Source organism: Rhagoletis zephyria, unplaced genomic scaffold (assembly GCF_001687245.7).
Source record: "Rhagoletis zephyria isolate East Lansing unplaced genomic scaffold, Rhagoletis_zephyria_1.1 Rzeph_scaffold_04168, whole genome shotgun sequence".
In the NCBI taxonomy this organism is placed as follows: domain Eukaryota; kingdom Metazoa; phylum Arthropoda; class Insecta; order Diptera; family Tephritidae; genus Rhagoletis; species Rhagoletis zephyria.
The window spans coordinates 3,448-10,988 of NW_016161251.1; the positions used below are offsets into that span (position 1 = coordinate 3,448).

Below are 7,541 nucleotides of genomic sequence, written 5' to 3' on the forward strand. Positions count from 1 at the left end.
TTAATAATAATAATAATGTTCTTCGTCAAAATTGTTTTAAGAAATTTCCGATCCATAGTATAAAAGGTCGAAAAGCTTTAGTTTATTTGATGGTAGTTATGAGAGTGTCCTGCCCTAGTGTGCGACGCCGAGAAAATAGCATAATTGCTAGGAGTAGCAAATGTGGGCTTAGTGCTGCAACAAATATGTTAAATCAACAACAAAAGATACTTATGTATGTATATTTCTTGGCGTTCATCATACGGGTACTTATGTATGTAAACCCGACAAGCTGATTTGAGGAGTGTCTAATCAAAAGATGATTTATTCGATACTTCAAATATGTGGCGGATGTTCAAACCAACGTTTCGGTGAATGACGTATGGCTCATGACGTGCCAAGCAATAACAAATTGTTTCCTATTTTCTTCTTAACCTCGTAGCTACCATATTTGCTTGTTATCTGCAGATACAGCTACAATCAACAACTGTCAAATAAAACAGAAGAAATCATAACATCGTCAAAATCTTTTAAAGCAAGCATTAAACAACTGAAACAACTTTCTAGTCAACCCACTACTTATTTTAGCTCTTAGTTCGTGTCATCCCTGTAAAAAACTGTGCGACTAATCTCTAAAGAGAGTATTCCGAGATTACTCTCAATCGGGTACAATCGGGCATTAATTAGTCCCAACTAATCTCATACGGGTACTAATGGAGGTCAATTAGTCTCGACTCATCCCTTGTGGGTATAATTGGAGATCAATTAGTCCCCAATTCATCTCTAACGGGTACTATTAACGATTTAATGATATGTACGCTCTTAGTCAATGAAATTTCATGTGGGGCGTTGGCACACAGAGAGAGTATTCGCCTAACAAAACTGAGCATCCCGGTTCGAATCTCAGCTGGCGAAAATTTTTTTTATTTTTTAAAAGTGACTAGTCGCTTTTTATACCCTTTCGGGTATAAATGTGAACAATTAGTCTCTTCATAGGACATGCCCGAACAAAAGCGATCAGTTCATTCCATATAAAGAGATCAAAAGTGGTATTAGTCGCATGCTCCTTTGCGATTGCTCCCGAAGTCATCCTGGATTAGTCCCATTTTTTGCAGGGATTGTAGAATGTATGCATGTATGTAATTTGTAGCAAAGAGCGCGAACTTAAGTAGTTAAAACAAATGCTAGTACATTTAAGTTTGAAAGCACGTAGAGTTTCTTATTTTTGCATAAGCCGTAATCGCAATAACAAATCGCCGCATATATATATTAATCCAGTTTTCACAATCATGCTCATTTCAAACTTTTCCATTACCTTTATAAATGTGCGCAAATGTTGTCAAAAAGTTTTCTTTTATTACTGCTGCATGCATACTTGAATGTACGCACCTTCAAACATACATATAAATATATATGTACTACTATGCGTGAAGGTAAGCGCATAAAAACTAAGTTAACTTTGCCATAGGCGCCACACACACTCAGCTGCTACCATAAATAATATGGCACGACATGACGTTTGAAAGCTATAAACCTACCTACATATGTACGTACTAGGGATCTCGGTATTTTTGAATGTCCGAAAATCCCGGAATTTTCTTGCATTGATTCCCTTGATCCTGAAAAAGTTTAACTTGTAAGAACTTGTTTATGAAATTGAAGTATGACTTTTGTTAATTGCCATTTTGACAACAATTAACAAAAAGCTTGAAACTGTGCTTTTAAACTTGCAGTCTGAGTATTTTTTTGTAAAAGATTTAAATTAATGTACTCATAGCGTCGCTATTGTAATGGGCGACATACACGGTGCGTCTGACTTGCGAGTCGGTTTGGATGTGTTTGTGAAAATAAATATGTGTTAGTTACGCCAACATGTTTCCCGGCATGACTCTGAATGATTCAACTGTATGTAGTCGAAGGCGAGTCAACATGTACACAAATGACGCGCGAGTCAGACGCACCGTGTATGCCGCCTATTACATCAATCTACTCAAAACTTCCTCAATTCGAAAAACTTATAAATTATCCGACCTGCTGGTAAGTAAAAGAAGTTCAAATATTTTGTAATGGTGGAGATAGGGGTCATTCTTCAAATAGCTTATGACTAACTTTTGACAGTTCAGTCTAAAAGTGTTGAGGGCGAAATATGTTTTTATCGGCAGGTTTTGTATGTATAACAAGTTCAGGTCAAGATGAGAAGACTCCTTTTTAAATACTTTGCTGCTCTTACGTACACATTTTAAGTGCAATAATAACAACACTGGCACAAAAAAATGAGGTGTGTGCCTCTAACCAGACCCACCCACCGACATGTATTTCGACCCGCTGAACCCGAATCTGAGGTCCGTTTGACTCGCCAAAAATTCGCCATTCGCAATTTCTTTGTGGACTAGAATAAACATGTTTAGATAATTTCTTTTTGTATATTTTTGTTTAATGTTTTTCATTAATCATTACTTTCAAATGTACCTGGTATTTACATTGTTATTTGTGATGAATGCGTTCCTCAATCACATGGTTTTTTAAATATAATTTAAAAAGGTATTACTTTAAAATTTGCCTGTATTAATAAATATGTGATTTTTACAATCATAATATTTAAGTAGTTTTATTTCATGGTATGTTTAAATAAATGCACCGAGAAAAGGGTTTAGTTACACCAAATCAATGTATTTTTGTCAACATATGATTAAACAAATCATAGTTACATTATATTCGTTATAGCTACCAAATCATGTGTTGAGGGAAATATATTTGGCTGACTTTTTTCTGCGTGTGCTTTCAGTTCGTGCATTTTTACTCATATTCATAATAGTTGCATCTCAATGTGAATCCCGGGATCCCGGGATTACTTAAAAAAATAGCCATAAATCCCGGCATCGCAATTTTACGTACTTTTTACACATAACATGAGTGTAGTAACCCTGCAAAAATCGTTGGACCATGTGGTCCATTTGGAGTCCTTACAATATAGTCTTCTGTAATGCAGTTGCGGACAAAATCGTGTCTCCACCACCAACTTATTTTTACCCTATCAATACTCGTATTTTAACGATCCCTACACGATTTTTATTGGACTGTCTTGCCAATTTGCAGGTACCCCATGAAGTAATAGGTTGGAATAGTTTTGTACTACTCTAATGTAATGCAAAGCTTGAGTATATCGTCCTACCCTAGGACACTGAAATGTTAATTGGACCACATTTTTTATATGCATTGCGGTTAATTTTGGAGTGCTCCTTGACCCGTAGGGAGTTCTCTTTACATGCGTGCATGAAGTAGAGTGAAGCTACCCAGCATAAAACATGCTTATCACACAACTTAAAAAGGAATCGAACTAGGCGATGGGAATCGCGTATCCTTTCGCCTCAGGAAGGCATTACTTAATTGGAACATGTCATTGGCCATAACAGAATACATGGCAAAAAGGATCCAGAGAAGCGAACAATGAATGCCTTACAGAGATAGATATGTACATTAGGGCAGGTCAATTTGTGTTACAGATTTTTTCGACTATGCGCGTATGCCGCAGAAGGACTCTACGTGTAACTTTAAGCTAATTTTCCGATGGATCCAAAATGCAAAAACAGGTTTCTTCGCATTTTGCTTTAGTGTCGTAAAGAAGTGCTTAAGTTTTGTATAAAAACATGGAATAAGGGATTTTTTGATATGAGGAACTTTATGGACTTTTTCTTAAAAATTCCAGCAGAGGGCGCAGGGCGAAAATTTTCACTTTTTCTTCGAAACCTATTTTATTAATTTGGCAACTCTAAATTGATCTTAGACTCATGGTTTTTTCAGCAAATTTATTTTAAATTGCACGTAGAGTCCTTCAATGCTATACGCTCATAGTCAACCAAAATTTACGCGCTCTAATGTACATATATTAAATCGAGAACAGAAAATACAGTTTCTCTCAAAATTAACTCTTTGCCATTTAATTCTCTTCGATTTCATTTGCAACTAAAATTTTTATAAATCAATTTGTATAAACACATATGTATACATGTATCTATTTAGATCTTACTTAAAAATCGGTATAAACGTATGTAATTAAACTTAAAATTGATTTATATAAAATGGAAATTTTCACAGAAAGAAACGGTAGAAAACAAATTCTTAGGTATTCATTCTATTTTGCAGCTGACTACGATGAAACATTCGACTTTGCATTCCCCGTAATAAAACAAAAGCCCAAAATAAAAACTCACGAAGACATATGGAATGGCACATACATAATTGCGGCAGCAGCGTTTTTACCGCCAAAGTCTTTCGGTTGGTTTAAATTTATTTATATTTTTACCGTCCAGCGTGGGCGGCACATTGTTGATTTTAATAATTTCTATTAACTTTGCAAATGCTTTTTACCATTTTTATTTCTAGCAAATATACACACACGTACGTACCTAACAAATAAAAATATTTTAATGAAAATTTCCAACTCAAAATAACAGTTTACGGAAGCAGTCCTCAGCCGCAATTTTGTGCGTACTCGGACGAATTTCACTGCGGTAACTGAACAGCTGTTCGCTTACCGCCGACCGCTTTACCGTCGCCCGCTGCAATTCTGAGTAGAGCTTAAGATGCGAAATAAATAAAATATTCTAATCGCCCAATTCTGTGTGTTTCTTGATAAATTATTTGTAAAGAAATTTTATCAAAATAAAAAGCTGAAGAAGCTAAAAAGGGAGCTGATTTCCACATGAGCGGAACTGATTTCATAGTCACATGTGAAAAACATGAATTTAAAAGCAAAAAAGCTTTTGACTGCCGTAGCCGAGTAGGTAAAGATGTCGGCTATAAATTCCGTATGTTGGCAGGTTCAAATGCCGGCACATGCAGTATTTAAATGATAGAAACAAATTTTCTAATATAAAAAAATTTATAACTTTCATATGAAATTTTAATTTTTAAACGCTCGTCAATAGTGTTTTCAATCTTGATAATTTATCAGGAAAAGAATCTTCAAGAATAACGAAAATTTTTAAATTTTAAAAAACGACGAAATATGCAAATGTTTTCAACATTCGAAAACTTACAACTTCGTTTAATCAATTTTGTATATTCGACACTTTTACTTAGAAAAAATTTGTTAGAATTCCTACAATTCTCAAAATTTTTGAAAAATAAAAAATTCCTAGAAATCTAGTATTCATCATTATTTCAAATTGCGGTGATTTTTAAACTTATATACATATTATATGTATGGCCCTGTTTTGTCATCTGTGCTACAATTAGAATTCTTCATAAATAATAAAAAAAATTTAGAAAATATTCCCGATTCCCGATTTGTTGCTGGGTAGCGCACTTGTGCTGCAAAAACAGCTAGCACTCAGTAATTCCAGCACAGCTCCGAGCTGAATGTACCGCTTGTGTCTTGAGTGTTTTAAACTGTGCAAGGATTATATAAACTTTTGACTTTTCCTTTTATTACAATTTTTCGCGAGGCGGTCTCAACGGTAAGCAATACATTTTTCCACCCAATAAGCTTATACACTGTTGTTCGTGTTTTGCTTACACCTTGTCACCTGCTCCTTCATGCGAATGTGTATGTGTGCACAAAAGATTTCTAGTGTTTTATGATACACATGCACATAAATACATATATGCATTGGATGTATGTGTGTATGTGCATGGCTGCGTCCTTTGGCGACATTCGCCTTGAAACTTCGAAGCAGCAGACGTGATGTGAGTTTAACAGCAGCCGTCTTTCGGCAAAACAACGCAACTGAAAAGCAATTGTACACACACATATATGTATGTATGTACATTAGGGTAGTCCTTAAAACCAAATGAGCAATTTTTTCCAATCGCACCCCCTCAATCGGTAATAAGATGTTCACAGATATCATATATAAATTTTGGTTTCGATTGGAGACGGGGAAGGCGTGTCGCATAGGAAACAAAGTTCAAATTCTCCTATGTAGATTCAAAAAATTAAATTTGATTTTTTTTTCATCTAATACCCAAAATCGATACTACCATGGTCGAAGATATCACATCAAAATGTTGGTCCCGATTGCAGTCGGCTAAGACGGCTTCATAGGGTAATCTGAAATGTACGCCCTATGCGACACGCCTTAACCGCCTCTAATCGGGACCTATATGTGATATCTCCGACTATAGTAGCGTCGAAGTAGTGGTTGAAGCTAGGAAATCTGATGTAATAATTTGCTTCCTACATTTAAGGACCACCCTAATGCAAATACACTTCAACAAGCACAAAAACATGCTAGTATGTATGTAATGTGCACATGTGTATTTTAGTCTATTAGCAACTATTTTTGTAAACGTGCATGCATTTAAATTCCCGTGCTTTGAATTTCTTGTCCCACCCACTGATATGCGACAGGCTGTTGCAATTTTCAATTTTCCTAAAGTTTGACTTCGTGAACAACCTTGTGAGATGGTATTGAGAAAAGCAGAAATTTTTTGATGTAAGCATATGTTTGTGCAATCAATTACGACATGCTGTTTATATCCTGTTTACCAGTGCTAAGCTTACAAGGGAGAGAAAAACCAAATCAAAAGTTGCTAAGAACAAATTTTTTGTGTGTAAGTATTTACGAATTTTCATTTCAATATGGAAATTTAGATAATTTTATTTTTTTTTTGAGAAATTACTTCAAATGCACACAGCGACCTCGCCTTTAACCTTAGCACTACGGAGCTGGTCTAATTCACTGTGAAATATAAGATCCTCGTTTCATCGGTTTTCCTCGATAGAGGATATTCGCCTGCAGAGTTCGGACAGGGTTAGGTACTTAGTCCTAATCCTGGATGGATAGCTGTCGTAGCAGCGCACAGTGGCTCAAAACTGGAATTTAGGGAAACACGAAAGCTTGGATAAATCAATAAATACTGAAGCTAATTTATTCAAAATTGCAAAAATGTTTGCAATAATTCTTTAGCAAAAAGTGCGCTTATAATAAAATGTTGGAAAATGGGCGTGACCCCGCCCACTTAACTCCACATATGTGTATCTCGGTAACCGTTCGATCAATGTGTACCAAACTCGGTATGATTATTGTGGTTGCCCCATAAAGGCAAAACGTTGAAAGTTACTGAAATCTGACTAAAATTACGACCATCTTTTTATACCTTTAATGAGCATGAAATGGTATTATAACTTTGGTCCGATGTTTGTAAGTACCAGAATAAGAAGAGATAGACCCATTAAAATGTATACTTAAATGATAAGAACGACGAGGTGAGTCGATTTAGCCATGTCCGTCTGTCCGTCTGTCTATCTGTCTGTCTGTCCGTCTGTTTGTATACAATCTAGTCCCTCAGTTGTCGAGATATCCGGATCAAATTTGGTAGGTGGGTGTATTTTTATAATGTATTAATCATTTGTCAGAACCGGAAGAATCGGACCAATATAACATATAGCTCCCATACAACTGATTGTTCAGATATGAGATTTTTCTTTATAACTCCTCAATTTATGCAGCTACGAACATGAAATTTTGCACTGTTGTCACTTATTATCAAAATAATACTTTCAATAAAAATGGCGAAGATCGGGTCCATTTTCTATATCCACCATACAACTGATTGTT

At 35.5% G+C, this 7,541-nt stretch overlaps 1 long non-coding RNA gene across 1 annotated transcript in view; it reads right to left on the reverse strand.

The window, feature by feature from the left end:
- Nucleotides 1–403: 403 nt before the first annotated feature.
- The window catches only part of LOC108370350 (uncharacterized), a 14,040-nt gene continuing 6,902 nt past the window's right edge, over nt 404–7,541 (reverse strand). Inside the window, exons 2-3 of the long non-coding RNA XR_001848621.1 lie at nt 1,977–1,979; nt 404–414 (exon numbers count right to left, since the gene is read on the reverse strand). This is a non-coding gene — a long non-coding RNA (uncharacterized LOC108370350). The remainder of the gene's footprint in view (nt 415–1,976; nt 1,980–7,541) is intronic.